Here is a 26089-nt window from a genome sequence, read left to right as displayed (position 1 = left end):
CCTTCCCTTTCCCCGCAGCTTAGAGAGACAATACCCAACACAGAAGAGGACTCTATGCCTGGGGAGACATCGCCACTGGATGCCGTGGACTGAATTGTGTCCTCCAACACCACATTCACATTTTTAAGCCCTAACTCCCACTGTGATGGGCCTTTCAGGATATAATTCGGTTTAGAGGAGGTCATAGCCTTCATGATGGTATATAAGAAGAGACACTAGAGAGCTTTCTCCCTCTCTCTGCCTGCCATGTGAGGACATAGCACGAAGGTGGCCGTCTCTAAGCCAGGAAGAGAGCCCACACCACACACCAACTATGCTGGCACCTTGATTGTGGGCTTTCAGCCTCCAAAACTGTGAGCAAATTAATTTCTGTTGTGTAACCCACCCAATTTATGGGATAGTCAGCCCTCTGTATCTATGGGTTCCACATCCATGGATTCAACCAACCACAGATCAAAAATATTCAGGAAAAAAACAATAAAAATAACAATACAACAAAAAACCCAAAATACAGTATAACAACTATTTACATAGCATTGACATTGTTGTAGGTATTATAAGTAATCTAGAGATAATTTAAAGTATACAGGAGGATATATGTAGGTTATATACAAATACGATGCCACCTTATATCAGGGACTTGAGCATCTATGAATTTTGGTATCCATTGGGGATCTTGGAACCAATCTCCCATGCATACTGAGAAACAACTGTACCTTTTTTTATGGCAGCCTGTGCAAAGACATGGGGCTACTGATTATGCTTTTTTCCCCCTGGTTATTCTAACTACTAGCTTTGTATTTGAAAACAGATTGGTCCAATTTCATCAGGTGCTATGGTTTCAGGCTATGGAGTACAGCTACCAAACAGTTTTTCTCCACTATAGCTGCAAGGGGTTGGCAGAAGGGACTCAAGTTCATTCACTACTGTTTCTCCTCATTCCTGCATTCACAAAACATTCTTACAGCACCCACCCCTGCTGGGCACTTGACAGATGAGCCTTCCCTCTCAGCATCGTCCATCTTCCTGTTAACTCCATTGCCTTCAGAGGCACCATCCACCCTGTTCTCAAAACCAGAAACCCGAGGGGTCCTTGGACTCCTGGCTTCGTCGCCCTACATATTCTCAATCCACCCTGCTGACTTGACCTCGCCGTCTCCCAAGTACACCCCCTCCTCTCCATCTCCTACCACCGATATGTGGAGTTATTCCCAAGGTGGTGCCCAGCCTGGACCCACATTTCCCAGCCTCCTCTGAGGCCGGCTGTGGCCATGTGACTAGTTCCTACCAATGGAAAGTCAGTAGAAGGGATGTGGGTCATTTCTAGGCTGGAGTGTTTAAGGGGTGGGTGTGCCTTCTCCACTGCTTCTTTCTCCTCCTGCCCCCAGGAGGCAGAAATCCTGGAGGTCCTAAGGAATTGCAGCAGCAGCAATGGAAAGCAACTGCAGTCCCAGAATCACCACGTGGAGGAAGCTACCTTCAACGAAGAATAGCCTTATTTGACTGACACATGAGCAATGAACAAACATCTAGTAGGTCAAGTAATTGAAAACTGAGGGTTTGTTGCAGCAGTTAGCATTGTGTTAATACAGGTATACACAGGGTTACCTTTTTCTTAATGGAGGCTAATAAGCATGTTTAAGTAAAAAACTGGTGTAAAGGGAGATGTCTCAGTCCATAGAGGGATGAAAGAGACAGGCTGGAGGAATGAAAGGGTTCTCTACCATCTCAGAATATGGGGGTGTGGGGAGGGAAGGCAGAGGTTGCACCCCCTCCTCAGCCCACCCCTATCCACCCATGACTAAGTTCAGGGCTCCAAAACCCACTCTATATATTTGCCTTCTTTTAAAACTCCAGGCAGGCAAATGTCCAGGCCCTCATAACCTAGAAAAACATCCCATCCTTTGTCAAAGTAATTCCATGCAGACCCAGACAAGGCTTCTGAGGAGAAACCAAAGGCGCTCAGGCTGGGAATCAGGGGTAGAAACATGGCCCTCAAGGCCAGTGCTGCTGGGGATGGGTTAGAATGTAGAGACAGGTTCCACAGACAGCCAAGAAGGAAAGTGCCAGACATTTCCCTAATCCAGCCAAGGCTCAAGCAGTGAGGCTCAGGCTGTTGGCTAAGGTCCACAGACAGGCTGATAGGAAAGGCCTAGGCTTTGTGTGCAAGGAAAGTCTGGACCCCTGAGGTCTACAGCTGAGGAGGAGGAGACAGCCCCAAAGCAGATCTATGAATCCAACCCCCCAGAGAAATCTTCCTCCTGACTCCATTCTAAATGCTGCCAACTCCTTCTCTATCACTCCAGCTCCCCAGCTCCCCAACTCTGGCAGCCACAGAGGCAACTTGAATATACAGCCAGGGGGGCACTCAGGCCATTGCAGGAATGGCTAAGGGTGGGGTACACTAGGGTCCCCAGATGCCAATGGGATTTGTTCCATCCCAGTTACATAACCTCCCTACTTCAGCCAAGGTCTAAACTGAATATGAAAATGGAAAATGCTCCAGCAAATAAATTCCAGGGACATTAGGCAAATGGTCCTTTTACATAAACAATAGCTTTCATTTTCACACAGACATGATGAAAAGGAGGTGGGGAAAAAATGAGGAGAAAGGGATCCTTCCCAGATCACAAAGCTTATCCTTAGCAGAGCCCAGCACCTCTGTTTACCCCAAAAATCGAGAGCCCTGGAGCCCAGGGGCAGGAGGGGTGGCATGGAAGTTTCCTCCAGGCCAGCACTGCCCAGTGGAGGCAGACTCTCCTATGGGCAGGGCCTCCCCTCTGCAGGACAGGGTGGGGCAGAGCAGGACAGCAGAGGCGAGGACTTCCTGCATCTGAGCCACCCTGATAACCCCCAGGGCTGCGCTAAGGACATGGGGTTTCCACTGGCAGAGTTCCTCCTGAAACAAAGCTGCAGGGTGCCCTGCATCTATGTGGAGTAGGGGTGGGACAGTGGGCATATCGGCTGGAGGCTCTGACTCAACAGGAAGCCCTCTGACCCAGAGGCCACCCTCATCTCTGCGCCTGGGAGCCAGGGGTGAAGCACGCCTTAGCCCTCATCCATCCCCCACTAGGGCCCACCCACAGAGTGGGAAAGGGGGACATCTGAACATTGGCAAAGAACCCAAGAGAGCCTTCCAGCACCAGACAAGGCCGCCCAAGCCAGTGCCAAGGGGCAGGGTGGGTATCTCTTGGAAGGTGTCTGGACTGAGGTCTACACCACAGTTATAAGCAGAACAAGGGCTGGTGTGGCCGTAGCTAAATATTTGGGCTTGGCTACACCATGCACAGAAACAATGTGTCTTCGGACTGAGCTGTGAAACCCCATGGGAGAGCCATGACTGGGAATTGGTCAGAGAACAAGAACCCAGCCCTCCTTCCTGTTGGCTCCCTCATGCACACCCTCACACAGTTCTACTCCACCCTGACTCTCCACCCAGCTCTGGAATATCTTCCTCTCACCTTCCTGTCCTCTGTCCCACTGCTCAGCGGGATAAAGCCAGCCAGGAGAACAGGGGGCTAGGGTGGCCTGAGGACACCATGAGGCTCCATGGGGAGCAGGGAGAGCCCAGTAGAGTCAAGGCTCATGAAAGGGTGGCCACAACCTGCTTTTTCAGAAATGAAGCAAGCACCCCCAGGCTGCCTGTGTCCTGAACTCCCAAAGCAATGTAACTCCTTTTTAAAAAGGAGCTCCAGAATACTATGCATCACATCCTTGGCTGGTAATGCAGCTGGGACTTGAGGGAGTGGACCCAGGGCACACCTCTACCTGTTAGGGGATGGCGGCTGCAGGTAGGGAGGGGTGTGCAACATGGATGGGGGCAGTGAGCCTGGGGCAGGAAGTCAGGGAGGGCTAACAGTGCAGAGGCAGCCTGCGGGCCCAAGGCGTGGGAGGAGATGCAGAAGGTCATGTCATTTGCCCCCTCCGTACTTTGCAATGAGTAAAAGCCAAGTCCTTTCAATGGTCTACAGGCCCTACACGGTCAGGCCTCTGTCATGTCTCTGACCTTGTCTCTTAATACCTACACCCTCATTCTGCTCTAGACACACTGGCCTCCTGACTGTCCCTGGAACAACAGGCACTCCTGCCTCAGGGCCTTTGCACCGGCTGTTTCCGCTGCCTGGAATGCTCTTCTCCCAGATCCCTCCACATGGTTCTCTCCCCTTACCTCCTTCAAGTTCTTGATTAAAAACCTCTTTCATGAGGCCTACCCTAACCACCCTACTTAAAATTACAGCCCACCTTGGGTCAACCAAACCCCTTTCCCTTATCCACCTTTTTCCATAGCACTTATCAGCTTTCGTGTTTCCATACTCTATATTCCATATGTTCTATATCTCCATGTTAATTATGTTTATGGTTTATCTCTGCCTCTACCTGTTAGGATGTTAGCTCCACTATGGCATGGAATTTTGCTTCTCTTGTTCACTGGTAAGTCCCATGCTACCAGAATAGTACTTGCACATGATAGGTGCTCTATGAATATTTGAGTGGGTGAATCAGTGAATGAACGAATGGCAGCGTCTTCTCAGTGGGGTCCAGGACACCTGGTGAACAATAGTAGCAGCTCCAGTCACAGTGGCTACAATTCGCTGATGTTCCCTTTGGGAAAGCCAAGTGCTGTATGAAGATTTCTACAAACATCTCATCTTCCACCTACACAACTCTACCTACAGATACCATTTTATCTCCAATTTCTAGATGAGGAAGCCAAGGCTCCAGTTGAACAAAAATCACCAAGCTGGTCAGTGGGGCTGCTAAGATATGCACCACAGCCTGTTTCCAAAGCTATAGCTTTGTGTAAACATCTTCTGTAATCCTGTCCCTGCAGCAGAGCCCGTGTACGTAACTACAGTCATCCACTCAGACCCAGCCTTGGGTCCTCATGCTCCAGAATGCCACGAGGATGATGCTCAGAAAGGCAAGAGCAGGACAGGGCACTTGCTGGGGAACTAAGGACCCCCAGGGCTCCAGCCATCACTGAGATTTACCAGCCATGCTCACTCTCCCTAAAATGACAGAGGTGGGTCATATGGCTTCTGCAGTCCCTTTCATTCTCTGACTTGGCAGAAATGGTATCACCCTGGGTAAGACCCAGGCAAGAGGGGCCCTTACGCTGAACCCCATTCTCAGGAGACCCTCCTGGTTATTTCTTTGCAAGGGGCAATGAGTTTGTGAGGCCAAGGTCAGTCTCCACATCTCCCTCTTGCAGATATGCTCTGTGTGCCCAGGACAACAGAAATCCCTGCCCCAACAGCCCTAAGTCCTCCTTCAGGGTCCATGTTGGGCTCTACTCCAGGGTTCGTCCCCTCCACTGTAAAGTGCACCATGAGTGAGTGTACCCTACCTGAGGTCCAAGGGCAGCCTCTGTGGGGAGGGGGTGGACGAAGCTTGGATGGGTGTCCACACACGCATGCACAGAAGGCCCATTGCCATGAGGGATGGAGCCAGATGGAAAGGGAAGTGGGGGGGTGGGCTGGGGGCTGGCTCTCCCCAAGCCATCCATTTCTGCACTAAACTCTGAGAGGCCTGAGAAATCAAAATTCAACCCAGGGCTTCCAAGTTGTTATAAAGGTATATTTGTCAAGGTAGGATGGAACACAGTTTACTGAACAGTTACCTTGATTTGTAATCTTTAAATATTTAGATATTCACTAAGTGGACCTCCATTTGTACTCCTGTACCATCAAATGACAGGATGAATCCAGATAGAATCAAGTTTCTAAGAGGCTGTAAAGAGCAAAGCCAAGAAACAAGAGCTGATCCCTCTCCCTTTTTCACTGATAGCAGGAAGATTTCCCAAGGAGAGAAGACAACAAATGAGGGCTGTTCCAGCTCCGACTCTGCCACTGCATGCCACTCTGGATGCTAACGTGGGCCTGGGTCCAGGCAGAAGAGTCCGTTTAACATAAAAGAATGAAATGTTGTTCTGGTTCTAATGTTGCAAGGATGCCTCAGGCCTGTTCCGCCTTGACTGCCTGGTGACCCAGGCAAGTAAATTAGCTTCTGTTCTCTCATAAAACGGAGAACATAATTCCTACCTCATAAAACTGTTTTGAAGATTGGAAACTGCTCAGCACATAGTAGGTTCTCAATAAATGATGGTTATTATTATTAGACTTTATTTTTGCACCCCTAGCAAATAAATGCAGTACTCAGTACCTTGTAGGAACTGGTGAATGTTGAAATGGATGGGTGAATGGATGGATGGGTGGGTAATGGGTGGGTGGACAAATGGAGAGATAAATGGTGAATGGGTGGGTGGGTTCTTGGTTTGGTTTTTTGAATGATATTACAAACTATTCAGCATTCAGAAATCTTCCCATCTGATAACAATTGATTCAACATTGTCCTCAAAATACCATGGCATAAAACTCCCTTTGTCTTTCAGGAAGAAAAACAATAACAAGAAGCTTGAAATTCATTACTGGAGTTAGGACCTGAACTTAACTGTTTTCTCCTAAAGCCTGTGCTGTAAGGTCGAAAGCAAACAGTTGCATGCTCAGTTCTGGAGAATGCATGTTTCGGGGTCTATGGCCCTAAGGTCTCAAATGCCCACCATAGCCTAATCTCTGCCCTGGGGCATACATACCATTTTTAATATAATAATTATTGGTTCAATTAATTGAGGCTTGAATGTTACTAGATGCTATTGTAATGCAAAATGAGAAAATAGATATGCTACTTTCCCAGATACATAATGCAATATATGCTAAACCAGGGATGCTGAAAAATCAGCTTCAACCCAAGGCATCCCCAAAAATGAGGGAAACATGCCAGTACTAAAACATGTAGGCATCACAGCTCTCATCCCTCCAAGTCCTTGGGCTTATATTATTCATTCAACAGTGTCATAGATTTTGCAAAAGACAGAAGAAAGGGTGTGGATTTGGGATGGAAAGGAAGAAAAGGAGCTAAATGTCACAAACAAAGCAAGTGTTGGACAACAGAAAAATGGAACAGTCCACATTCTGAGCAAACTCAGCTTTGCCAGCAAGACATTTCCTCAGTGAGCCTCACAGGCAATAACCAGGTGACCCGTAAGTTAAAAGGCAGCCCAGGCTGCCCAGCAACTCTAATTAAAATTCAATAACATGATGTTTTCCCCAATACAATAATTAATAAAGTTTGGAATTTTCCCCCCAAAATTCTCATAGCACAATCACAATGCATTTGATACTGAAGGCCACAAAGCCATCTGGTATCAGAGTAATTATAAATTTTCTAGGCATGGCTTTCTGCAGAACTGCTGCAGAAACTTGAAATGCCAAATGGCATTCCTAAAGGAGACTTCGTGACCTGTAAGAAAGCAAGGCCAGCATGTCCTTTTTTAGGAGGGAACATCTGTGTTCCTCTCCAGAGATCAGTTAGTCAGAGCTTCCCCCTGCCTAGAGCCGTCTGTCAGAGAAAGTCCTTTGCAGGGCTTTCTAGAAACACCTCTTTCATGATCCAGGCATAGGGTAAAGTTGAAAGAATCTTATCAAGAAGTCATGTCGTGGTTCTCAAATGGTGGGCTAAAGGCTGTTTGCTTGGGGCTTTCATGTTTATAACATGACGGTTTCTACGTCTTTGCTTCTGGTATCAATTAGAACATCTAAAAAAATCTGCTGGCACCTTTCTTTTCATTCAATTCTGGTAAAATACTGTTGGCACAGGCAATATTAGACAAAACAAGCTCAGAAGGAATATATGTAAAACCTCAGCAACCAGTTACAGTATTTCTAAATGTGACATGCTCTTGTCTGCCACCATCACCATCATCACTCTCATCATGGCACGTCTCCTCAGTCACAGACCAGAACGTGAGAATCATAAGCAGAGCCCAGTGCTTCCCAAATATGACTCAGGATACACGTTGAAAACAGATTCCCAGGCCCAACTGGATCTGGATCAATGGGAATCTCAATTTTTAACAAAATACCATTTTCACTAGCGAAGCTTGGGAAATACACCATGGTTCTTAAACTCATTCAGTAAATTAAAATTGGGGGGGCCCCCTTCTTCCTGCTTAAGAAAACCAAATACACTGCTCTATGGAGTCAGGCACATTAGTGTTCACCACCCCTTCGCAAATAAAGTAAGGCAATTACTATTGTTACGTTTCACCTGTAGTTTCCTTGTGTTGAGACTTCTTTAGCCACAAACATTCTTCATGTTCCCTTCTTGGAATGCAATATGGCATAAATCACATCTGGGAGATAAAACCCCCATAATTGCTAGAGAAAATGTTGTAATTGAAAGAATCCCTCCCTAATTGTCCCAACGGGCATGCTAAGAAATCCCAAAGAAGAAAAGTAAAACCTTATTTATTTGAATTCGCTCTAAAGAATTTACTGTGCCAGGTTCTTGGGAGAAGGATGGTGGTTGGACAAGTTATGGGGAAAGAGGGAGGGATCCCCAAGCTGACATTCCACGGGCTCTTCAGGCTAGAAGAGAAGTGACCATTTAGTGATGTAGAGGCCAGAGGAGAGGAAAAACAAGGAGGCCTGCTAATCAACCATGCACTTATTGAGCACCTACTGTATCCATGATGGTCCTGGCCAGAAGCAGATGTTTCCTTCAAACAGGGAGACAAAAAGAATTCACTGAAGGGACTATTTACAACAGTAAGGGGGGTCACTTTAAAAGAGACCCCTGTGGCAAAGCAGGGAGCCATTAATGCCCTAGGTCTGAAGGAGCAAGGTGGGGAGTGGTCACTGGAACCCCTAAGTTATTAGAACTAACCACCTGGCAGAAGCTATGGCCTTCCGTAGAGGGCCATGGTCACTATGGCTGGCCACTCTTCCACCCTCTTTTTCCAGTGCTCCCCTCTGACTGAACCCAACTAAAAGGCAGAGGGGAAGGTCAGCCTCCCAAGGGCACAAAGCAGGAGGGATAATGGTGGAGAATGGATCTGGAGAGGGGAAGTAGAGAATAGCCAACATAGCCACTAAGGGCTAGATACTCTATGCTGTATGCCCAACCTTATGGTCTTCAAATAATTACACTGCCTGTGATCGACTGTATTATTATTAATAATATTATTATTATTATTTGAGATGGAGTCTCACTCTGTCGCCCAGGCTGGAGTGCAGTGGCACAATCTTGGCTCACTGCAACCTCTGTCTCCCGAGTTCAAGCAATTCTCCTGACTCAGCCTCCCGAGTAGCTGGGACTACAGATACATGCCACCATGCCCAGATAAATTTTGTATTTTTAGTAGAGATGGGGTTTCATCGCGTTGGCCAGGATGGTCTCAATCTCTTGACCTCATGATCCACCTGCCTTGGCCTCCCAAAGTGCTGGGATTACAGGCTAGACTGCATTACTTATCAGCTGCCCCCTACCCACCACCTGGTACTCCTACCCTTTGTCATTGACTCTAAGGTTCCTCTCACTAGAGGCTAATCTATTTCTACTCTATTTCCCCACTCTACTGATGGATTGGGCCTCATGACTTGCTCTGGCCAATGGAATGAGGGCAGAAGTGATAGTGCCAGTTCTGAGCCTACCCCTTAAGATGTCTCACATGTTTCTGCATGCCTCTCTTGCATTTTTGCCATCACCATGAGAAGAACCTGCCCCAGTAGCCAACTGGTTCTAGAAAGATAAGAGACATGGAGAACAGCTTCCCCAGCCAACATGCAGACCTGCAGCAGAACTGTCCAACCATCCCACAGATCCATGAGAACATAAATGCTTCTTGATGTGTGCCATGGAGTTGTGGGGCAGTTTGTTATGTGGCAATAGCTGACTAATACAGTCAGTCTACCCAGGGAAATAAGCCATCCCATTCTGTAACAGAAGTTACAGGTTATCTAGATTCAAGGGAAAGCATGAGCACAACTGATAGAATCAAGTCCAACATGACAATGAGAGGTCAGTAGTGTCCAGAAGGGAAAGAGAACACATGTAGTCCCAAGGCTAAGACATGAAACCTGTCCTGATGTGGAAGCCTATTCTCAGTGATTATATAACCTCTCAGAGGAATGGATGCTTGATTTGTATTTTAATTTACACCCAGCCTTGTTCCAACAGGATTTAAGGCTGCTTACAATAATGCTCACAACAAAATAAGTGAGAAAAGTAGAGAAGCAAGGAAATTATGGCATGTGAAACCAAAGGATCAACAAATCGAATCCAAGTCCTCCTGCTAGACATGAATTACATAGTTGCCTCTGAGCTTCTGCAAAGCTAGTGCAAAGATAGAAATAAGATTGGGGGCATGAGTAAGGTACAGATGAACCAGTAATTCAGAAGAAGGACAGCTATTTTCTGGAACTGAGATCTGACAGACATGTCTTTCATGAGGCCTCATAGGACATTGGGTTATGTCATGAACAACGTCCTCAATGGAACCCTCAACAGAAAATACATTAAACATGCTGATGATGATGATGCTGATGATGATAGCAATAATAGCTAATGCTTACAGGGTGCTCATCATGCACATGCATATGTTTTCTAGGTGCTCAACATACAATTTATTTAACCCCTTTCTTATTATCCTCAAAGAAAATACAGTGGCTATTTCTCATCATGACCCACAGGTGAGCTACTCTGGGAGGACAAGGACCTATGCACAGCAGTCTGGGGACACCTCTCCAGAAAAGAAATCTAAACCAAGAATATATATTAGAGCAACCCAGGAGAATCCAGAAATAAAGATTTGTAAACAAAGTATCCCAGTTTTCCAATATTGGCAATTGTATAGGTTAACACTTTGCCAGGCAAGCAAAGTGTGACGGTGAGGAAGACTCAGCCTGCGGGCCACTAGTTTTCAACCTCTGGCCTACAAATTAATGGAGGGAAATAACTTCACGCACTCCACCAAAAACAGAATTCATTTCCACCAAGGTTTCAATAAATATTAAAGGGCAGGAGGTTTGAAGGCCTACTGGTTGACAAGTTTTAAGATGGTGACATTCCAATGTTGTTAAGTATAGAGGCTTGAGGATTGCTTAGGCCAGAAGTGGAACAGACATCTTCTTTTTTGGGTTGTGGAACAGTAGAAGACATAATTCCTGACTAGAAATGGGACAAAGAGGGTCCAAAAATCAGCCAATCAGTCTTGGAGAAGTCACACTGTTATTTCTCCAACTACGGGTTTATTCCTTCAACTTAATGGGATTGTACAGAACCCACTAAGACCAGATAGTTAGTCTACCCCCACCACTCCATGGACTAACAGTCATCAAATGTGCCATCAATAAGTAACATCACCACTACCATCCAAAATCCTGCCACCTAGGCAGTCACTACTTACTCTACTGAGAAAAACAAACTCTCCTTCCTTTTCTTAAGAGGAAATTTGGAATGGGGTTGGAGGTAGGAAGAGTAAGAGCAGAAAACAAGAAATACCATATACATTTAGCCATCTTCCTCCCCTTAAAAGTCAATCCCTATTTGGAAATGTTTGCTGCCCCTTCTTAAACAAGACAAATGACCTCAGGGCCAGAGAAATAAAATCCCCTGCCCATCTTGACTCAACAGGTTCTCTGACAAGCTAAACACAGCTGCACTTCAACTGCTATTTTTAGATTCTATAAATTCTGGCCTCCTTTTTCTCTTGAAATATGCTTTAGAGACTTGCCAAACACTTTTATCTAGGCTCTAACTCCAGGACAATAATTTCATGAGTATGAAATCACCACTATGGTGTTTGTTTGCTGCTATTGTCATTATTAGGAATATACTCATAAAACACGTGGAGGGTTTCTTTCTCCTTGGAGGGGAGGCTGCCTGCCTCTAATTGCTGTCGTAGTCTGAATTACGGACAGGAAGAGGAGATTTTGCCACCAAACTGATTTCCTTTTTAAAAAGTGGAAGGAAAAGAACCAGAACAGGGGCTGCTTGCCTCCAGGACAGTGTTTCTCAAAGTGGTTTAAGACCCAGATTTCCAGGTGAACACCTCCTACCAGATGTATCCAATTGAATTTTGTGGAAGTGGGGTCCTGGCCCCACATGTAATAGTCATGCCACTACAGCACCCAGCTTTGAGAATGCTGCTCAGTTCCAAAGCCCATCCCAAGTCCCACTCTGAGTTCGCTTTCACTTTGTTCTGACAATTAAAGCAGACGGCTGCAGGGAGGGCACCAAAGTCATCTACGGTGTTAACAAGGTGGATATCAGGGGTCCTGATGCTTTTGAGACATTGTCTTGCTTTCCAGATCTTGCTCAAAACTGACCAACTTGATTCTGGAAGCTGCCATCTAAACAGGGCAGATAATTGGAACACAATCTCTTCAAAGCAAGAAATAGAACTGGGTCTGTCCCACTGCATTCAGCATCCAACATGGCCCAAGAACATGCATTCTCTCTTTCCTCCAGATAGTCATGAATCCAGCCAGCCAGCCAACATCTTGTGGGTGTCATCCCCATGCACAGTCCTGGGCTACACTGTCAAACAGTCCTCACCAATCACGCGCTCAAGACCCAACCTAAGATCCATGTTTGAGTGTTCTCTTTCCCTCCCTTTTTCACATCTAAGACTTCAGCTACTCCTAGTGTCTTTACCTCCAAAAGTTCTCAAGACTCACTGCTTCCGTCTGTTCCCTCTGTGACCACACTAGTCCAGCCATCTTGTCCACTGTTCTTGCCTCCTAGCTGGGCTATCTGCTTCCACTCCAGCTCCTGTCCTCCATTCACTCCACAGGCCCAGAGTGATTTTTTGAAAATATCTACAATATCAGGTCACTTCCCTGCTTCCCAGAGCACTGTAAATAAAATCCAAACTTCTTAGTTTAGCCTATGTAGCCCAGCACACTCTGCTCTTCATCCCTCTCGCTGGGTTTTCCTTCACACATTATTTTGTTCAATCTTCCTAACAACGCTTTGAAGCAGGAATTAACCTCAAGTTCCAGGTGAGATTCTAGAGAGTCAGAGAAGTAAAGCAACTCGTCCAGAGTCACAGAGCCAGTAATGGTAGAGTCAGAATTCATACCCGTGTCTTTTGGACACCAAAGTCCAAGTTCTTTCTACTCAACCTCTTAGCTTATGTTAATCAAATTCAAAAACAGAAATACAGCAGGAAGCCCCTAGATTTCCTTATTACTGTACGTATTTCCAAAGGTCAGACCTGAGTTGATTTAGAATGGCCATACAGGAGCACATCCAGGATAAAAAAGAGAAAATGTAAGAAAGAAGAAAAGGAGGGAAGAGGAGAAGAGAAAATGAGGAAGAATAATGGATGCTCTGGCGAACATTTAAAAAAGAATTACAAAACACAGCTCAAACTTCCATCTGCTGTGGGCCAAAGCCCTGTTAAGCTTCCAATGCTAGAGGGTGGGGCCAACAGTGATTTTTCCCCTTTCCCTAGAAGTTGCAGTTCCTGGTTACATCACCTCTCCCAAGACTTAGCGGACAAAGTGAATCAGCCAGTCACATAGTAAGGCTCACCAAAGACACTTTCCGACTGAGAAGTCCGGCTGTCAGAGTTTCCTTCCCTTCCAGAGCAAAAGGGAAAGCCCCGCCTTCCAGCCATCCACTGATTTTTCTTGTGGTGGAACATAAATTTATGTAACTAGATTTTCAGAAGGATTCCCTGTCCTTTTACAAACATGAAGTACTGACACAAGTTTTCTCAGACATCTCCCATCTTTCCACAGTCAGTTCAAACTTGAAAAAAAGAGTGAAAAGTGGCATTTTTCATAAAGATTTCTCCCCAACAATCTACTGATACTGACTAGTGGTGAAACCCTTCTGTCTTGTTTTCCTAATATCTGGAATCAGGTAGTACTTGGTATGTACTTCATATGTACCATACTGCTAATTTTCATGCCTAGAATTACTTTTCCAACATTATTGATAACTATTAGATTCTTTATCATTAAAAACACATTAAATGGATAATTATGTAAAAGCTCTCTGGGAAGAAGTTAACCTTTTAAAAATGCTTAACAAGAAATCATTTATAACTGCATATCCATGGTGAGGGATATGGGAGGCAAGGGCTGAATCTGAATCAATAGAACAAAGATGGGCTATAACCCCAACATGTGGGCCCCTGGCTTGATACAAAGAGGAGAGGATAAGCTCCTGGCTTCCAAATGGCCTAGGATCTGATAGGAGGGTTAGATATTATAAACAGAATATTTGGCAGAATATATTAAGGTTCACACATGAGGTTCTTCATATATTCTAGACCATGGCAGAGACTATATGCCTAACCAATATCCATTCTCTACTTTTCCCTTTTAACCAAACTCAACTTTATTCCAATCTACAATATGCCTACCTAAAAGACATTTTCTAGTCTCCCCTGGAGAAGAGGTGGTCAAGAAGATACAAGCAGAAACCATAATGTGAGGCTTCCAGGAAAACTCCATAAATAAAGACAAATTAGCTGGGAGATAATTTTCTTTTATAATCTTCTCTCTTCCTTCTTTTTCCTATCTGGAATTTGGATGTGATGGCTGGAGCTCCAACAGCCACATTGGGCCATAAGGTAACTTTGAAACTGGAAGCCATGTTCTGAGGATGGTGGAACAGAAAGAGGAAAGGATCCTTGATCCTTGATGTCCATGGAGCCACCATACCAATGCTGAATTACTTCGGTGTGAGAATAAACCTCTACTGCATAAACTTATTTGGGTTTTCTGCTGCATGCAATTTGACTTGGCTTGAAAGAGTGGTGGCACCATGTGACCATTAGGAGAGGAGTCAAGAGAAGGAGGGGCTCATGAGACGGCTTCCCTGGGACTATGCACACTGCTGGGGAGGCCATTTCCTGGATACCAGAGGACAGGTTCTCAAAACTTCTCTTGGGAAGGATGAGATACTAAATCATGATGGAGGGGACAAGCCTCCTATCCTTAACATGATTTAACTTCCACTAATCAATTACGAACCATCTCATTTGGCTTCTTCCTCTCTGCTTGCTCCCCTTTCTCAGCCCTAGGTGACTGGCACATGACTATACATGGCTAAACCTTACAAGGAATAGGAAGCAAACATCTTAGGACTTTACCTTCTTTCTTCCCTCCCATCATGATGAAGTTTTCCCTGTAGCCCTCTTGGGGACCTGGATACAGAAATAGCTCAGACAGAGGAGCCTGCTGAGATTATGACTTATGGGAGGCAGATTTCTCTCATCATTATTTTGTTTAAGGCCAAAAGGATTCCAAACAAAATTCCTGATCCCATCTAAATCCAAATCAGAGTGGTGGTCCAGGGCCAATGGGAGAATGGTTTCTCTTGCCCAGTTAGTAGATGTAAGCAAGCAAGACTGTTGAAGCCGAGGGACCACTGTGGCATGGCCAAGCCATGGGGAGAAAAAGATGGGTGAAAGGAAGGAACTCCCTAAGGGAATGGCAAGTCAAGACTGAAGATGGACAGCTGCTGTCTTCCTTGAAAATTCATCCAAAAGCTGACTGGCCTTTACGTTTCCCACCAAAAAGCAGTGGGTCATTCCATATCCCTCTAGGAATGAAGACCCTTCTGAAGGAGGCAAGCTTCTCCACCCCTTACCCCACACTGGCCTATAAGGCACATAAATCCTTATGAAATGAGCTCATCCAAAACTTCCCAGCAACGAACTAAAATTTAGCAACATCATGCAGTACATTTAAAACTTCCAAAATCAAACCTTTCTTTCCAACAGAAACACAAGTTTTCAAAGAGCAAATGGAACCACAGTAGAGTGTCTTCCCCTCATTGAACATTTCTTGTACCTCTCAACTGCAGCCTCCCACCCCCCAAAACAATTCTTTCTAGAACTAAAAATATCAAACTTTATTAAGTATCAGTTCCTCACTAAAAACCATGTTTGGGCTTGAGATTAAATAGCAAGAATTCTTTAAAACTACATTATTTTTTAAAAAGCAAATAATGACCAAGGGAAAAAGAATCCCAGATTTTTCCAATACAACATAAAGATGACAGCATGAGATAATACTGAAGCCCTCCAGGAAGAAAGACCAGCACACGAATCATAAAGGGCTCTATTTATACTCCAAGTGACGCTCACGACTAAATAAAAATGTGTTTCTGTTTCCACAAATCTACTTAAATTTCACATGTTCTGCGCACTTAGCCATCATCACACGGGAAGAAGTCACAAAGTTTCACAGTAGATGTGGAAATGGAAGGTTTTATTAATTGCTCCTCTTGTACCACAACCTAATTAAAAACAGAATAAAAACAGTTCAGAAGTTTCCAATGCATGTAAGGGGGTTGAAGGAAGGCTGGTTATTCCAAAATTAAAGAAGCCATCAGAAAGAACTTAATCTTTCCAGCCATCATCTATGCCACTTTTTTATGCCTTTTAAGGGTATGTTAGAAATGCACCAGAAGATGGCTGGGAAAACCCATTTGGATGATACACCAGAAGCAGCAATAGCTGGTTCCACTGTTAGTGTTTGGGCTTGGAGATCCATTTGATGTCAGCTATGAAGGTGCCAACACCACTCTCAGCTCAGATGAGGCCAACAGCATCATTTGGGTTTTATGATTGTATTCACTCAATGCCCAGCCAGGATTCCTTTTATACTCAAGAAAACTCAAACAATTAACTGAGGCTCAAGGCATTCCCACCCAAGAAAGAAACTGGAAGTGGGGCAGAAAGGCTGAAGGGCTTGGCCATATGTAACTAGCAAACATGGGAATCCCCATTCATCCCACAGGGTGGTGTCATGTCTGTACCACAGGAAGGAAATGACTTCTGTGGATGTGGCCCTCATCTTTCTGTCTTCCCTGCCCCACTGACCACCTGTGCCACATCAGAGGAACAGAGCCCAAGGACTGGACGACCCCAAGGATGGGTCCTGAGGGGAAGGGATCAGCCTGTGTCAGACTGGACCACATGGTGTCCTAGCCGCACATGACTGTGAATGAGCAAGGTGACTTGATTCTATCATTTCTGTTTCACTCTATTTTCATTTTTTAAAACAAGAATTGTGGTTGGAGGTGGAGTGTGGTGGCTCATGCCTGTAATCCCAGCACTTTGGGAGGCCGAGGTAGGTGGATCACTTGAGTTCGACACCAGCCTGAGCAACATGGCGAAACCTCTGCCTCTGCAAAAAATGCAAAAAATTAGGCAGGCATGGTGGTGGTGCGCCTGTAGTCCCAGGTACTCGGGAGGCTGAGGGAGGATGGCTTGAGCCTGGGAGGCGGAGGTTGCAGTGAGCCAAGATTGCACCACTGCATTCCAGCCTGGGCGATAGAGCCAGATCCTGTCTCAAAAACACATTATGGTTGGGACCTCCATGCTTGGCTGTGGCAGGCACAGCATGCCTGTCATGCTCCACGGAGTCTTCCCCCTCACTCTCTTCCCACCTCAACCTCTCCATCAGGACTTTTCTAAGCAAAAAGTGAGCCCAGGGGGAATGTTTCCTGACCACCCACCTCACACTGTTGTAACTGAAATCTTTCATAACAGAATGAAGATCCCAACATTGACATATAAATTATTAATCGAAAGCCTGGCTTTCTCTTGTTAAAGAAAAATATATATCAAGACTCTTCATTCACAGGAAGTGCATCTGCAGGAAAGTTACGAGTGTTTCTATTAAAAGGCTGCTCCAAGCCAAGGCCAAATTCATCCTTTTCTCCTCTCAGTTCCCCTAGCCCTGTGTGCCCAGCTGCAAGAAGGCGCTGGTCCACATTTTGTCATTACCAGCTATGTCCTCCCTGGAGGATGACGCCCTTGAGGACAAGGACGGTGACCTGTTTACCCCTGTGTCCCTGGAGACCACCAGCATCCAGGGAAGAATTAAAGCCACCTGAAGCTCCACTGGCTCCAGGCTGCTGGCCAGTGAGCTTTCCCGGGGTTATGGCCGAGCCCTTCATGGCTTCTTCTGATAATCATCAGTTCCAAAAGCATCCTTTTACTTGACTCTGGGTTTTGTTTCTTGAGACTGATTTTCAGAAAGTCTAAAATTAGCCCCCCTAAAACTCAATTATGAAAACCTTGACCTATTATCAGAAAAATAAACGTTTGGAGTTGTAATGGCTTGTTTCCACAGTGCTCAAAGCATTTTGCAGGTAGCCCCATTTTTGGCAAGCAGATACTCCAGGGTGGATGATGCACAGCCATGCAGCCATGCATCTGTAGCCATCCTTTTTCACGTGGGTCACTGTCTCCCTTCTACCAGGATGACCTGGGCACTCAACAAAACAGCCAAAGACTAAGAGAATTGAGTACTGATTCCCCAGTCAATACAAATTGGGCTTGGGTCCTGTCTCAGTGCTCTCTGCTTATAACACCTTGGGCAGAGCTGCTTTCCTTTCTTGGCCTCAGTTTCTTCATGGGTATATGACAGCACACACTTCCCAGGGCTGTGGTGAGGACTAGCAGAGACAACTTGGGTAAAGAGGTTAGAATGGTGCCTGGGTATAGTCAGCACTCAGTAAACGCTAGTTGTCATCATTGATGCTATTTTTGTGACTGTCACTACCTTTATTTACTCTTAAATAGGAGACAGCAGAGAAAGTCAAAGTTACACAGCAGCCTGAACAAAACACTAGTAGGTGAGGCCTGATGGAATATGCTGTTAAATGCCCGCTGAAGGTCAACCAGTGATCTGGGACTCCTCCTCCTTGCAGCACTCTGCAGACCCCTGCAGCCCCCAAACCAGCAAACAGGACAATCTAGAATCTGCTACTGCCAAGCAGGAATGCCCTAGGATGAGTGGCACCAGCAGCACAGGGCACGGGTACCTTGGGGTGAGAAGCATCTGTGGTCGTATAAACTTCCTCACCACCAAGAGGCTCACCAACGGACATCATTTTATCATCAAACACTGAAATGCAACTGTGTATAGCTGCTCCCACCCTATTACCCTTGACTCAAGGGGCCTTCAGCAAAGCTGCCTCCAAGGAAATATACTCTGTACACAGATGAAAAAGACCCTTGAAAGCAATTCCAGGGCAGGGTCTTCTGGAAGGTTCTGAGAATGAGTTCCAGGTCCAGAAGTCTGGGTGAAGTCATTCTGATCCTGCTGGAGCCCCAATCCCGATATGGAACTGCTCTCCCAGTGTGACCTCAGACCTTCACCACCCGGAAGGGCTGAGCACAGCCCCACCCAAAGAAACCCCCCTTCTGCAAAGAAGAAACACAGCTGTGGCGCCTGTGACCTTAAGTGGTTTGCATAGTCAATATTCCCCACTCTGACGGGAAATGGCTGTGAAACGGCAAGGAACTTTCCAAAGGCTCAATAAGAAATCAACTGTGGGGCTAAAAGGAGACAATGCAGGAAGTTTAGGAAAAGGTAACCACATCCCAGTGGGAGTTCAACAGCTTTATAGCTTATTGGTTAAAACCATAACTTTTAATTTCAGATTGGATCTTAATGTAACAATCCTTGGCTGCAAGACCTGCATGAATATGGAATAACAGGAAAGAATAATAGGAAAAAAATCAGCAAAGGTGACTCTTGGGACTGATATTTTATTACACCACACTTGATCCTAACCCAAAGGTCAGAAAGCAATAGGATTTTACTCTCTACTTAACCTGGAGCTTCTCCAACCATTATTTAAAGTTGGACGTTCTGAAGATATGAAGCTGATTCAAAAATAAAAGAGGGTTTATTTTGGTGGGGAGTGGCAAATAAAAAGGAAATACACTATTAACAGTCTTAAAAGAAATATCTACCCTATGAAGAATATCAGAACCAAAAATAAACTTCACATAAATGTAAAATAAACTTTTACAACCAATCTTCTCCTGGTGTGGATTTTTTTCTTCCTATCCGACTTAAACATAAGCAAGACAGGACATTGACTGGGATGAACTTTTCCCTTTTTAGATAGTACATGGAACTTTTAAGTCCTGAGCTAAATATAAATAAATCTTTAAAAGGTCAAATTTTCAACAGGATAAGAATATAATATGGAGTCCTAGGATTCCCATGTGAAGTGATTATCCAGAAGAGCCACTAGATTGGTGCCCTGCTCATTCTGCCTAGTTCAGAGATAGATGGAATATTTGTGGGGTGAATGCATGACCCGGCATCCCTTGTCCTTGTCCACTGCTGCCACTGTGTCCACAGTGACCTAAGCCTCTACTCAGGATCTTCACAGGTGGCTCCCCGTACCTGGCACACATGGCTCATATTCTCTTCTTTCAATGTAAAAATATATTTCCTTCCTTGAAGCTATTGCCAGATCACAGAAGTGCCAGACAACCGCACTCTCTCGGAAATCTCACTAGGAATCAGGTTGCCATGCTCTGAGGAAACCCAAGTCAGCCCAGGCAGAAAGACCACATTGAGAGGCCACACGTAGGTGTTCTGGATGACAGCCCATCTGAGGTCCCTGTCCTAACCATGCACCTGTGGGACACATGGGCAAAGACACCCCAGGGGACTCTAGCTCCTGTGGTTGAATCACCCCTGCTGAGGCCCCAAATATCATGGAACACTGAGTCTGAACAACCCACAGAATCCATGAGCAAAATAAAATGATTATTTCACAGCCCCAAGTTTTGGAGTCATTTGTTACAGAGCTAGAGTAACTGGGACATCATCTCTCAGTAAACAGAATCACGAATCTGAATGAGAACCCCAAGTGAAAAACCAGCCAGGTGTTTAAACACACTGGGAACAAGGTGGTCCCTGAAGTAGAAGATGAAGTAAAAATCCCAGCTCTGCGTGTTATGGCTCTTTTAGAATTTGTCTAGCAGGTTTTCTGGTCTTTACCAGAAAAGTCTCCCCTGTTCCTCCACAAAAAAAAATCCCAGCTCTGTCATTAACTGCCTGTGGAGCCTGGGCCAGGTTCTTCTCTGAAGTCTCCACTGTACAAACTGTAAAATGGGACTAACAGAAGCTAATGAGACCACTTCAGGGATTAAATGGGACAGTTTAAGTGAAGTGTGAGGCCAGATATGTAAGGTATTGTTATTAACATCACATGTGAGATCTTACCAAAGTCTATACATCTTCATTTTACAGACATGATTTATGACTCCATCATGCTTTTCAGGCTTATTAGAAAATGAGAGTGAGAGGTGATGATGAAAGCAGTAACAGGTAAAAAATTAAACGAGGCTTAAAGAATTTTAGAACTGTACCATTTTCCTCCCTCCAGCTGATTTTCTCTAGAATGTACACTGTTAGCATCTACAAAACATAACCTTGAGTAGGTAGGAAACTGAGGATTGTAGTCCTTAAAAAGCATATACATAAATATCACACGTTACAGTATGAGACGTCTTTGGATGTCTCAGTCTTACAGTAAGAACTAAAATGTATTGCCTTCTATCTGTAAGTGACAGGTCCAATTCTAACTGCATGAGCTATATTATCTTATTTGGTCCTTACAGCAATCCTACTAAATAAGTTGTAGTATTATCCCAACTTTAGAGATGAGGAAATTGAAGTGCAGGGAGGTCACATCACTGGCTTAGGATCACACAGCGATGATGTGACAAAACAAGGATTCCCAATCCAGGCATTCCAAAGCCAGGCCATGCTCTTAACCACCCCACAGTAAGGCCTTCTTGCAGTCATTTTCTTGAGGATAAAATGTGAACTCCCATTCAGTTCATTTCCTATCAAATTGTTGGGAACTGAAAAAGTACTCTTAATAATAATCCTGCCACTCAAGCTCCCTCGAAGAAACAAAGGGAAAGACAGAAAAGACTTTCACCAGAACACAGGAAAAAAACAATGTTTTCTGTTGTCTCTAACACACTTGGTGTGTGAATGACACGCGTCCATCCTCAGAGACCCCTGGGCATGTTTACAGGGCAGGATCCAGGAGGTGGCAGCTGAATGATAATGGTCCATGTCACATGGTTTGGATTCCGCTGAAATCCTGAGACAAAACTCAACAGGCTACCAAAATAATTTACAAAATCCCCATGATCCCCACTAGCCCAGAATTCATAGAGCAGACAGTTCAGTTCCCTCCTTTCTTTAACCAAAAATGCAGGGTCATAAGCTGTCTTTTGGAATTTCTGAGACTGAGGGCAAGCAGAAGGGCAGGATGAATAAAGGATGACAGCTCCTCAGATGGTGAGACGCGATGGACAAGGACTCCTCCCTTCCATGCTCCCCTGCCACCTTCCAGCCCCAAGTATCTCCTTGCCTTCCTAGTGCCTAAGAAAGCAGAAAGCGGATTCCCTCCCCAGGATCCAGACCTCCTTCATGGTCTAGATTACTGTATCTCAGAGTGTGGTCCCAGGACCAGCAGCATCAATATCTCCAGAAAGTGCTTTGAAATGCACTCCTAGTCCCAACCCCAGACCCACTGAATCAGAAACGCTGGGGTGGGGCCCAGCAATTTGTGCTTTAGCAAGTCCTCCAGGTGATTCTGATCCCTGCAAAAGTTTAAGAACCACTGGTCTCAAATGAAAGCTACAGGCCTGAATGATGGGACCACAAGAGGGCTCTAGTTCATCTTGTCCAGCCCCACTTCCAGCTAATGTCCAGACAGAATGTCTGGCCTCTTGAATCACTTCCCACTCAATACCCACCTAAGAAGGCCCAGCCTTTTTGTCCAATTGTCCTATCTTAATCATCATTTCATTCATTAAACATAAACCATGGGCAGCATGGGTGTAGTTTTGTGAGACTCCGAGCTTCCCATAAGCACAGCTCAGATTTTGCACTCTCTCTCCATCTCTTGGACAACTAGTGTGTGATACGCTGCCTCCAGTAGATCTCCCTGCCCTGAGTTGGACCCTAGCCTGGGAACAACAACTCTGGGTAGGCCGTATTGCTATGCAATCCCTCCTGCCCCCAAAAAGGGCCTCTGCTGAGATGCCTCCCATAAGGGACTATTCATTGGGCTTGTTCTTTTCTTCTAAATTACCACTCCTAAAGGGAAAGTTCCTTCTCAGAAAAAGTGGGTCATATGTTTCTGGCCTGATGGGCCTCAGTGTCTTAAGCAATTGGAGAATGGCAGGCTTAATTTATAAAAGGCCCACTGTTTCTGGATATATTCCTACCGTGCAATACAAACAGCCTCATCTGAGCCCTGATTCAGATCACTGAATTTGGGCTTTTTATTTCTGCATGCCTCTCATCAGTAGGTTCTCGTAACTTGGATTCTCAACCAGCTCTACTTCTGTACTATTTTTTCTAATGTTTTCTCATCTCTCTACTCCCTGCAGTTATTCTATCCCATTATTATTTCCCTTCTGCAGTTAAAAAGAAAAAGGATTAAAATAAGAATCTCTGTATTTCTGGAAACTCTCACATGTCAAAGTTTGCAATGGTGAAAGGTGCAAATGTTCCCAGTGGTCCTCACCCAGGTCAAGCAGAGAAGTAGATCCTCCTCCTCTGGGAATCTCACATACTCCTTTATTAGATGAATAATGAAATACTCTCAAGTGAGTCTGATAGATGAGACCAGTGGGCAACATACTGGAAAAGGAAGCCACCTGCTAGACACAGGCAACCCAAATCTATCCACTTCCAGCAATACCAAGCCTATCAGTTGTTCAAAATAAACCTATAAGACAACCTGGTCCCCAAACTCCTCTTTGCAATTAACGATGGCATTATTCCCCTACTCCTGTCCCAAAGGGTCCCACCCAGCTGAGATGCAGTTCACGAATCTTTTGGACACTCAATATTTAAGAATAGCAACAACCAGAATAACCCACAGGACTCTAAAGCTGTCCAGCAAAAGCTGCCAACCACTTGAGAGGTGCATCCTACTGGGATTTTGGTGCATCCTACTGGGATTTTGCTGCATCCATGAGAAGTCAGCCAAGGCCAGGGGTGGCCAAACCCCGGGCAGAAATGCCGGGGCTCTGAGGGATCAAGGCAGCTGCTTTGGCGCATAGCAAAATCACTGACCAACCCTAACCATTTCAGGGGAGCTGGGCTCTCACAGTTGTGTGATCTTCAGATAGTTTAAAACCTCCCACTAACATTATTCAATGATATGCATTCTCAAGGCAGCTGCAGAAGTACACGTTGCATATCCCTTAATTGAAATATGAGGGACCAGAAGTCTTTCAGATTTTGGATTTTTTCAGATTTTGAAATATCTCCATATAATAAAGAGATACTTTGAGGATGGGACTAAAGGCTAAACTTCATATTCATTTATGTTTATATACACCTTCTACACATGACCTATAAAGGTAACTTTATACAATATTTGAAATAATTTGGGGCATGAAATAAAAGTTTTAACTGTGACTCATCACATGAGGTAAGGTGTAGAATTTCCACTTGTGGTGTCATGTCAGCACTCAAAAAGTTTCAGATTTTGGGACATTTCAGATTTCAGATTTTCAGATTAAGGATGCTCAATCTGTACCAACATTCTGTCAACAGCAAAGTAAGCTAGTGGCCAAGTCTAATTCAGCTTCATGCTCAGCCATTACTTTGCACCCAGAGACCTACAGTCTTTCATACCAAGGTTTATCAATATCTCCTTTACACATAAAGGCCATGCCACAGGACCTTTGCATGTGCTATTTCCTATCCCTGGAATGTTCTCTCCTTCCCTCAACTCTACCCCCATGATATGGTTTTGCTGTGTCCCCACCCAAATCTCATCTTGAATTGTAGCTTCCACAATTCTCACTATCATGGGAGGGACCCAGTGGGAGGTAACTGAATCATGGGGACAGGTATTTCCTGTGCTGTCCTCATGAAAGTGAATAAGTCTCATGTGATCTAACGGTTTTATAATGAGGAGTTCCCCGGCACAAGTTCTCTCTCTTGCCTGCTGCCACCCATGTAAGACGTGTCTTTGCTTTCTACCATGATTGTGAGGCCTCCCCAGCTACATGGAACTGTGAGTCCATTAAACCTCTTTTTCTGTGTAATTTACCCAGTCTCACTGTCTATCAGCAGTGTAAAAATGGACTAATACAGTAAATTGGTACCAGGAGTGGGGTATTGTTGTCTTTATCAGCAGTGTGAAAACGGACTAATACAGTAAATTGGTACCAGGAGGGGGCTATTGCTGTGAAGATATCTGAAAATGTGGAAGCGACTTTGAAATTGGGTAACAGGCAGAGGTTGGAACAGTTTGGAGGGTTCAGAAGAAGACAGGAAATGTGAGAAAGTTTGGAACTTCCTAGAGACTTGTTGAATGGCTTTGACCAAAATGCTGATAATAATAGGGACAACGAAATCTAGGCTGAGGTGGTCTCAGAGGGAGATGAGGAATTTGTTGGGAACTGGAGTAAAGGTGATTCTTGCTGTTTTAGCAAAGAGACTGGTGGCATTTTGCCCCTGCTCTAGAGGTTTGTGGAACTTTGAACTTGAGGGAGATGACTTAGGGTATCTGGTGGAAGAAATTTCTAAGCAGCAAAGCATTCAAGATGTGACTTGGGTGCTGTTAAATTCATTCAGTTTTAAAAAGAAAACAGAATATTAAAGTTTGGAAAATTTGTGGCCTGACAATGCGATAGAAAAGAAAAACCCATTTTCTGAGGAGAAATTCAAGCTGGCTGCAAAAATTTGCATAAGTACTGAGGAGCCAAATGTTAATCGCCGTGACAATGGGGAAAATGTCTCCAGGGGATGTCAGAAGTCTTCATGGCAGCCCCTCCTATCACAGGCCTGGAGGCCTAGGAGGAAAAAATGGTTTCATGGGCCAGGCCTGGGATCCCCCTGCTCTGTGCAGCCTAGGGACTTGGTGCCCTGTGTCCCAGCCACTCCAGCCATGGCTAAAAGGGGCCAAGGTACAGCTTGAGCTGTTGCTTCAGAGGGCACAAGCCCCAAGCCTTGTCAGCTTGCACAAAGTCAAGAATTAAGGTTTGGGAACCTCTGCCTAGATTTCAGAGGATGCATGGAAATACCTGGATGCCCAGGCAGAAATCTGCTGCAGGAGTGGGGCCCTCACGGGGGCCCTCATAAAGAACCTCTGCTAGGACAGTGTGGAAGGGAAATGTGGGGTCAGAGCCTCCACACAGAACTCCTGCTGGGGCACTGCCTAGTGCAGCTGTGAGAAGACGGCCCCCATCCTCCAGACCCTAGAATGGTAGATCCACCAACTGCTTGTGCCATGAACCTGGAAAAGCCACAGATACTCAATGCCAGCCAGTGAAAGCAGCCAGGTGGGGTGCTATACCCTGCAAAGCCACAGATGCAGAGCTGCCCAAGTCCATGGGAGCCTATCTTTTGCATCAGCATGACCCAGATGTGAGACATGAAGTAAAAGGAGATCATTTTGGAGCTTTAAGATTTGACTTCCCCGC

The 26089-nt window shown here is 45.2% G+C and overlaps 1 protein-coding gene and 1 non-coding gene across 4 annotated transcripts in view; one reads left to right on the top strand and one right to left on the bottom strand.

Annotated features, from left to right (window-relative positions):
• The window catches only part of ITGA9 (integrin subunit alpha 9), a 369289-nt gene that overhangs the window by 227435 nt on the left and 115765 nt on the right, over nucleotides 1–26089 (bottom strand). The window lies entirely within an intron of this gene.
• LOC112439429 (U7 small nuclear RNA) lies at nucleotides 20569–20631 on the top strand. Its single transcript, XR_003027711.1, has one exon. It is a non-coding gene; the product is annotated as a U7 small nuclear RNA (small nuclear RNA).

Source organism: Pan paniscus, chromosome 2, assembly GCF_029289425.2.
Source record: "Pan paniscus chromosome 2, NHGRI_mPanPan1-v2.0_pri, whole genome shotgun sequence".
NCBI classification, from domain to species: Eukaryota; Metazoa; Chordata; class Mammalia; order Primates; family Hominidae; genus Pan; species Pan paniscus.
The sequence above is the reverse complement of the archived record's forward strand: the minus strand, read 5'-3'. Positions and strand labels throughout refer to the sequence as shown.